The following is a 9,545-nucleotide window of genomic DNA, read 5'->3' as shown; positions in this document are numbered from 1 at the left end:
GCCCCTGCCGCCGCCCCCTGCCGCCGCCCCCTGCCGCCGCCGCCTGCCGCCGACGCCCCCTGCGGCGAGCCCCCAGCCGCGCGCCCCCGTGCCGCCGCCGCCCCCTGCCGCCGCCCCCTGCCGGTGAGTTTTTTTTGTTTTTCTTTTTAAAAAAGTTAATTACTTTAGTTAGTTTATTACGTTAGTTTTTTTATTATATATAGGGTAATTTAGTTAGTTTATTTGGTTAGATTATTAGGCTAATTAGGTTAGTTAGTTAGGTTAGAAGAAAAAAAGCAGAAGGAAAAAAAGCAGGAGAAGAAGAAGAAGAAGAAGAAGAGGAGGAGGAGGAGGAGAAAAAAGAAGAAGAAGAAGAAGAAGAAGAAGAAGAAGAAGAAGAAGAAGAAGAGAGGAGGAGGAGGAGAAAGAGGAGGAGAAAGAAGAAGAAGAAGAAGAAGAAGAAAAAGAATAGAAGGAGAAAAAGAGGAGGGGGAGTAGGAGGAGAAAAAAAAAAGAAGAAGAAGAAAAAGAGGAGAGAGGAGAAGAAGAAAGAAGAGGAAAAGGGAACCCCGGCACCCCGAAACTGACCCTCGACCCCCGACCCCTGACGCCCGACGCCACTGACCCCCGACCATCGACCTCCGACGCCACTGACCCCCGACCCCCGACCCCCGACGCCACTGACCCCCGACGCCACTAACCCTCGACCCCCGACGCCACTGCCCCCGACCTAGCCCCTCGGCCCACGACTCCCGACCCCCGACGCTCGACGCCACCAACCCCCGACCCCCGACGCCACTGACACCCGACGTCACTGACCCTGGACCCCCGACGCCACTGACCCTGGACCCCCGACGCCACTGACCCCCCACAACCGACGCCACTAACCCCCCGACCCCCGATGCCACCGACCCTCGACGGCACTGACTCCCGACGCCACTAAGCCCCGACCCCCGACACCTCTTCTGCCTTCTTTTGAACGAGAAGGTGCTTTTCGGCCTTCCAGAGGCCCACGGGGTCATAGTTTTGAAAATTATGAGTTAGGTCACATATTTTCCGATCATGTTAATTATAAAAACATCGTATTTGTGTTGATCGGGTGAATTTCAATGTGCAGTTGTTCGACGACCTCCACGTGCGTTGGACGAGCTCCGCCCTTGCGTTTCTTGGTGAGCACAAATGACTTCTCCTCCTACCCCCTTAATTTGCTCTGTCCCGGTCTTCGTGCCGATGAAACTTGCTAGCTATAGGTTTCTTCAATCATGAGTATGTGTGACCTGTATGCGTCTCCCGTTCGAAAGGGCGACATCTATAAATATGCATTTCTTTGCATATTTATAACCGCCATCCTTTCGAATTGTCCAACATTATCCATGGACAGCCCGAGTATGTGTAGATTGGGTTTGTTTTCCCGTATGCTGTGCTCTGGATCCGATGCGGAATTTCGTCGGTGCCTCCCCTGTTGTTCTCCGGGTACACATCCTCTCTGCTTATTGCCGATACGTGTATCAAGAGAACAGCGGGGAGGTGCTGCCGAAATTGTGCGTCGCATCTGGAGCAGAGCATGGGAAAACGAACCCAGTCTACACATACTCGGGTGGGATTAGGACCTATCTTTACCTATTAGCGTGTAGGTTGCATGGACGTAATAAAACTGACAAACTTGATTAGCGTATGAATATAGATGATGAATTATGTATTTATTTCTTGTGCCCCCATAGGTAGCTAGGCAACATGAGTGATCGTGCTTGGATGTACACTGGTCACCCTAGTCAGAAATACATGACCCATGAATGGTTAACAAAAACCAGGGGGTTTGTGAGAGCCGCATTTGCAAATGGCCAGCAAAAAACATGGTGCCCTGTCCCAACTGCGACAACTGGAAAAAGCAGACAGAGTTTGAAATGGGTAAACACTTGCAGAAGTGGGGTTTTATGCCTAATTATACGGTGTGGACTTTTCATGGTGAGTCTGACCAACGTGCCAGAGCTGAGGTGATTCGTCGTCGCACCGACGAGCATGGTACCGGGATTGAAGACATGGTGCAAGACTTTGATGATGCTCGGGATTCGGACGATGAGATGGAGGAATCTGCAAAGGCCTTCTATGAAATGCTGGAGTCTTCAAAACGTCCTCTCCACGAGCAGACAGAGCTTTGTCAGCTGGATGCCATCGCGCAAGTAATGGCTCTGAAGGCTCAATTCAACCTAGGCAAAGAATGCTACGACGCGATGATGACGATATTTGGACGCTTTCTACCCAAAGGCCATGTACTGCCTGCAAACCTGTACCAGTCAGAGAAAATCCTCCGTGTACTAAAGATGCCCTATGAGAAGATACATGCCTGTGAGAATGGATGTGCCTTATTTAGGCTTGAGTATGCGGCCTTGAACTATTGCCCCATTTGCAATTCTTCCAGGTGTATTGTGGTAGACAACGACATGGGTGAGAAGAATCAGACCAAAATCCCCATTAGTGTTCTTCGATATCTGCCAATCGTACCAAGACTTCAACGTCTTTTCATGGTCGAAGAGACGGCCAGACAGATGACATGGCACAAATTGGGCAAAAGAACCGAACTAGATGTGGATGGGAACAAGATGCTGGTACACACTTCAGATGGTTTTGCGTGGAGGCACTTCAATGCATTACATAAGGATAAATCGGAAGATCCAAGGCAACCTAGAGTTGCCATCAGCACGGATGGGTTCAATGTGTATGGTATGACGGCAGCACAATACAGTTGTTGGCCTGTATTTGTCATTCCACTAAATTTGCCACCCGGAGAGATTATGAAAAGAAAGAACATTTTCCTGACGTTGATAATTCCAGGGCCTAACTATCCGGGGAAGAATATGAATGTGTACATGCAGCCGCTTAAGGATGAGTTGCAAGAAGCCTGGGATAATGGGATCAAGACCTACGACGCGGCTACCAAAACAAATTTCAAAATGCATGTGTGGTACATGTACTCGACGCATGATTATCCGGCGTTTGCGCTATTCGCTGGATGGTGTGTGCATGGAAGGTTCCCGTGCACCACATGCAAGGCAGCTGTTCAGTTCCGTTGGCTGCAGGCTGGTCGCAAGTATTCTTGCTTCGACATGCATAGACAATTCCTGGATCCTGACCATAAGTTCAGAAAAGACAAGAAGAATTTCATCAAAGGTAGAGTTGTCAAAAACACTGCACCAGCTGCGTTGACAGGCCAACAGACCCTTGATCAGTTAAACGCTCTCGAGCCCGATCCTTTGCGTCCAGGATACTTCAAAGGGTATAATACGGAACACGCCTGGACTCACAAGTCATGCTTATGGGATCTCCCTTACTTCAAAGACCTCCTTTGCCCACACAACATTGACGTGATGCACACTGAAAAGAATATTGCGGAGGCCATTTTTGGTACATTGTTCGGCATAGGGGGGAAGTCAAAAGATAATCCTAAGGCTAGAATCGACCTGGAGGCTCTATGTGATAGACCGTTGCAAAACTTGCGACAACGGAAAGGAAAGCAAAGCATAGCGAAGCGAAAGGCATGGTTCAATCTTGAAAGGCCAGCTATGAGGGAAATGCTATTGTGGGTGAAAATGCGGTTGATGTTCCCCGATGGGTATGCTGCGAATCTAAAGAGGGGAGCGAGTCTTGAGAAATTGAAAATATTTGGGCTCAAGAGTCATGATTGGCACATATGGATTGAGCGGGTAATGCCGGTGATGTTGCGTGGCTTTATCCCTGAGGATGAATGGCTAGTACTGGCAGAGCTGAGCTATTTCTTCCGTTCTCTTTGTGCGAAAGAACTATCGCCTGGCGTGCTAGATGAAATGGAAGAATTGGCGCCGGAGTTGGTCTGCAAATTAGAAAAGATCTTTCCACCGGGCTTCTTTAATCCAATGCAACATCTGATTTTGCATCTCCCGACCGAGGCAAGAATGGGGGGGCCCGTTCAAAATCGATGGTGCTACTCAACTGAGAGGATGCAGAAGACGCTTCGAGCTAAGTATAAAAATAAACGTAGAATTGAAGCATCGATGGCCGAGGATTCATTACTGAGGAGGCGACAAACTTCGTGACAGCACACTACGAAGCCAAAAATTATCATTTGCATAACCCGAAGCCTCGGTACAATGATGGCGATCGAGAAAAAGTTCGATCCAACCTCAGCCTATTCAAAGGTAAGCTCGCACCATCCGGTGCTTCGAAAGGGAAATCGTTGGATGTCGAAGAATGGCGGACCATTTCATTGTATATCTTCACGAACCTAACAGAAGTGCGGCCGTACATCGAGTAAGTTCTCGGTAATTTATTGTTCCGCAACTTCTAATTGCTTTGAACCACTCTTATTCCCGGATATTTGATATAGTCGATACGTCGCCGAATTCTCGGATGGAGCGGTCATCGAAAAGGATTCCGTCGAAGAGTATGAGCATCTTGCAAAGCATGGAGGCGACTATCCTGGTTTCATCTCTTGGTTCAAACAAAGGGTAATTAATTACCATTAAGGGCCCATTTGACTTATTGGTCTAATTTGCGGCTAATGCATCCATTCTTTCGTATTAAACTTGTAGGCTGATGCAGAGTCTATGGACGCCGAGTTGAGACAAGTCGCTAATGGTTTTGACTATAAGGTCCGTTCATTTGACAAATACAACATCAACGGGTATCACTTTCGTACCTTTGGCAAAGAGCTATCTATGCCCGACCTAAAGACTACAAATTGTTCTGTCTCTGCTATCGGCGAAGGAGACACCGAGTATTATGGAAGGGTTGAAGCAATTTATGAACTTCTATTCTATTGTGAAAACCCACCGACCGTCGTAGTCTTCAAATGTTATTGGTTTGAGCCGAGGGAGACTAGAAGGACTCATGAACATATAGGACTAGTCGAAATCAACCAACACAACCACTCAGATGTTCCCGATGTCTATATTACGGCTCAACAGGCGACACAAGTTTTCTATCTACCGTGGGCCTGCTAAACTGATCCAAATCTCAAAGGTTGGGATGTCGTTTATGAAGTGCCACCACATTTTAGACCACCTACCCTCAATGAAGAGGATTACGAACCTCACATTAACCCAGACACATATGAAGGAGAATTCTTCCAAGAAACACGTATGTCCAAGAAACGTTTCAAGAACCGCTCTACTTCACCCCAGAACATTGAAGTAGACAGCGACAGTGAATCCGTCTTAACCCCTGAGCCCGAACAGGAAGAGCTGGAAGAAGAAGAGGTTACTGCTGCGGATGACCTGTCACTTCTTGACCGATTACATAATGGTGGCCTTCCACATGTTCTTCTAGATAGTGATGATGATGATGCATTTATTGATGATAGTGATGATCATGATGCATTTATTGACCCCGAAGCATATATAGACGAGGACGATTGTTATTAGTTCATGTCAGGTATTCAACTATTATACTATATATAAATTTTGAGTTCATGTTAGGTATTCAATTTTTATTAGTCATGTTGGTATTTATGTTGTACTAATTTCATTTACTCTTTGTCATGACAGGTGTTGAAAGATGGTGGGAAAGGGTCGAAAGCATGCCGCGGCTGCTTCTTCGTCGGCGGGTGATGGGATGGGTACTTCCATTCCTGCCTCGCCTCTTCGGAGAGTGTTGCTCTCTACTATGCAAGGAGCGGCCCCCGTGAGAGGAGGTCGACCACCCGCGAAGCCGAGAGGCACTAAAGGTACACGTTGTATTCATGTTGGTATTTATGTTGTACTCATGTTGTATGCATATTGGTATTTTATTACTCATGTTGGTATTTATGTTGTACTAAAGGTACACGTGGCCGCGGGAGAGGTAGGGCTACACGGTCTCCGCCACCACCCCAAGCTGATTCACCTGAGCACAGGAGGACTTCTAGGGTGGATTCGTCTGAGGTGGAGGCTACACGGTCTCCGGTTCACGAGCCTCGGGTCGACGAGCCTCAGGTCGACGAGCCTTTGACCCACGAGACTCGTGTCCGAGAGGCTTCCTTCCACACGACTGCGGAGCACAGCAGGGATGAGGGTACGTCCCAAGAGACCCAGTGGGATACCTGGCCTGAGCCAACTGGCCATGCTGGTAGCGACGAGGAGCTGGGTGAGGGGGATACCCAGTGGGATACCGTCTACCAGCGTGGTAGTTCGGGGCTCCTGCTCGTGCCAGCGACCCCCGACCAGAGGTGGTCGATTAGGCCAAATGGGGACAAGTAAGTTAATTTACTCTTATTTAACCTTTTGCCTTCACGTTTTCTCAAATATCTAATGTTTTGGCTTCAATTTGTCATACTGTAGGGGTTGGATTGTTGCCAAGGGTGTCCGCAAGCCCAACAGCGTCCTCGGTGTTCTTTGCCGTCAAAACTTACCAGGGTTTGTTACGTTGCCCGGTCGGGAGCGAGAGGTAGGGATGACCTGGGAGCACTACTTGGGTGCCCCGGCCCCGCCGGAGGTGGAGATCGACGGTGTTTTGTGTGACACGAGGGAGGACATGGTGATCCAAAAGTTTTGGGTAATTTCTCTTTCACACAATAATAAATTAACCATAGCTATTTATTGTACTAATCGGTGTTGTCTCGTTTGCAGACCTTCTACAGGTGTGAGGAGGGATACGAGGACGACGCGGCAAAGGTTATCGAAACCGAATGTCGCCGCCTACTTCAAAACTTTCGGCACGAGGCTCGGGTGCAGGCTGTTCGAGACTACTATGCCACGCGGCGTATTAGGATTGATAAGGCGAAGTGCCGTGATGCTAAGATGGAGAAGGAGCATTACATGAAGGTAATTACATATTATTAAGGCTTTGTAGTTAGTTTCCTTGATTTGGTTCTTACGTACTCAATTTTCTCTTTATTAACTTAGGTGCCCCCGAGATGGTGTGTGGATAAGATGGATTGTTGGGAGGCCTTGGTGGACCAGTGGTGCTCCGAAACGTGGGAGACCAGCCACAACAACGCCAAGGAGAGGCGTGGCAAAATGGTTGGCGTGCCACACCATCAAGGGAGCGTCAACTTAATCCAATTTGGCGAGAACTGGGTATGTGGTTTGCTTCATGCCTCATGCAATTCATTCTTAATGCTATCTTGAGCCCTTTACCAATACAATTTTCTGCTCTCTCTCTTTTAGGCGCGTCACAATAAGACGGAGGCGCCACAGATGTACGACCTGTATGCGATGGCCCATACTGCCTCGTACAAGAAGGTCAAGGCATTCTCTCAGTCTGACCTCGAGCATCCAGAAAACTTCACCAACATCTCCTCCCACGACAAGCTCGTGAAGTACAGAGATCACGGGAAGGCGAGGAAAGGGGAGGACTTTAACCCGAGCGAGGGGCCTATTGATCCAGAGCTGGTGATGATAGCTGGCAACGGGAGGCCCCATGGCTCGCTCGCCATTGGAGACGGCCTTATACGTTGTCCTAGCACTCTCCGGCAGATAAAGGCACGCCAAACGAGCTCTTGTCCGGAGATAACACGTCGTCCACGGCCAGTCGAGCTCGCCATCGAGGTTAGTTTAATGGACTCAACTATCTTTCCGCATTATGTTGTGCGTTGGAACCAATATGATTACATTGCTAACAATGAGTTGTGTTGCAGGCTGCTATTCAGAAAGAGAGAGCGGCAATGCAGGCGGCTATGGCGGAGAAGGATAAGGAAATTAGGGAGCTGGAGGAGAGGACGACTGCATTGGTGGAGGCGGAGAGGGCACGGAATGAAGCGTCTACCAGGGCCATATACGAGCTCTTCGTGGTAAGTTTCTTCTTCATGTTATTTCAAATCTTGCATTTGAATGTCCGTTTCATTAATAAATAAAAAGTTTGACTTGTCGAAACCAAATGTACAGTCTATGTGCGAGAAGAACGGCCAAGTCCCTCCGCCGATGCCAGTCATTAACGTGGCGGGGACGGTGAGTTTCATTTCAGTGGAGTGATCTTAAGAGTGTCCTCATGTTAACTACACATTGCAAACGATGTTTGGTGCAGAATATGTCCCGAAACGCATCGCACGACCCTTCTACAGTCGAGCCTTCTCCAGGGCGGCCTTCTCCAGGTGAAACAAGCCAGAGCCACCGTGCTTCACCCTAACTTAGGTATGTTATTTCTAGTGTTTTAATAAAAAATAGCTAGACTTCCATCTAATGACATAATTAGCTTAGTTAGCTCCAAAATGGCCTATTTAATAAAAAATGACCTATACTTAGCTAATTATCCTCGAAATGACATAATTAGCTCCAAAAAGGCATTCTTAGCCAATTTAGCCCGAAGAAGGGGACAAGAATAGAAAAAGAGGAAAATGAAAGCAAGGAAGAGGAAAAAGGAGAAGAAGGAGGAGAGGGAGGAGGAGAAGAAGAAGGGGACAAAAGGATAAGAAGAAGGAAGAGGAGAAGGAGAAGAAGGAGAAGAAGAAGGAGAAGAAGAAGGAGAAGGAGCGGGAGCTCCTTCTCCTTCTTCTTCTCCTTCTTCTTCTCCTTCTTCTCCTTCTCCTCTTCCTTCTCCTTCTCCTCCTCCTCCTCCTCCTCCTTTTTCTTCTTCTTCTCCTCTTCCTTCTCCTTCTCCTCTTCCTTCTCCTTCTCCTCCTTCTCCTCCTCCTCCTCCTTCTTTTACTTCTTCTTCTCTTTCTCTTCTCCTATAGTTAGCTAGGGTTCCACCTAAATGACATAATTAGCTTAGTTAGCTCCTAAATGGTCTATACTTAGCTAATTTCTCTCCGAAATAACCTATATATACACTACTTCATCTAGTATTATTTTTCTAAATTTCTTATTTGTCATTTTGCAGATTACCTTCACTTCACGGGAAGCTTGGTTGATGGAATGCTTGAAGATGATTTCTTGTACCATGTGTTGTATTGAAACTATTGTAGTATATGAATATATGAAACTTTGTATGCACGTGGATGAAACTAGTGTAATATATGGTTTGGTACGGATGTAACTTCCATAATATGTATGCACTATGGATGAGAGTTATTTTAATATGGTTATGAGTACGGAAAGATATTTATTTATGTCAAATATATATATATATATCCTGATTATTGTTAAAAATGCTGGATATAACAAAAAACAAATAAAAGAGGGGCTGGTTCCCCTCTTTGCCGTCTGCCCCCACATGGCAAAGGGGGGGAGGCAGACGGCAAAGGGGGGAATCTTCCCCCCTCTCTCCCCTCTTTGTCGTCTGCCCCCGCATGGCAAAGGGGGGGAGGCAGACGGCAAAGGGGGGAATCTGCCCCCCCTCTCCCCCCTCTTTGTCGTCTGCCCCCATATGGCAAAGGGGGGAGGCACACGGCAAAGGGGGGAATCTGCCCCCCTCTCTCCCCTCTTTGCCGTCTGCCCCCGCATGGCAAAGGGGGGGAGGCAGACGGCAAAGGGGGGAATCTTCCCCCCCTCTCTCCCCTCTTTGCCGTCTGCCACCACATGGCAAAGGGGGGGAGGCGGACGGCAAAGGGGGGAGGCCTGCCGTTAACACTTAACGGGGACGTTGCAATATATGCCGTCCCACTTATTTTGCCGTCTGCCCCCTCATGGCAAAGATTCTTTGCCGTCCGCTTTGTGAAAGCAGACGGCAAAGAGCCT

Source organism: Hordeum vulgare, unplaced genomic scaffold (genome assembly GCF_904849725.1).
Source record: "Hordeum vulgare subsp. vulgare unplaced genomic scaffold, MorexV3_pseudomolecules_assembly, whole genome shotgun sequence".
NCBI classification, from domain to species: domain Eukaryota; kingdom Viridiplantae; phylum Streptophyta; class Magnoliopsida; order Poales; family Poaceae; genus Hordeum; species Hordeum vulgare.
The sequence above is the reverse complement of the archived record's forward strand: the minus strand, read 5'-3'. Positions refer to the sequence as shown.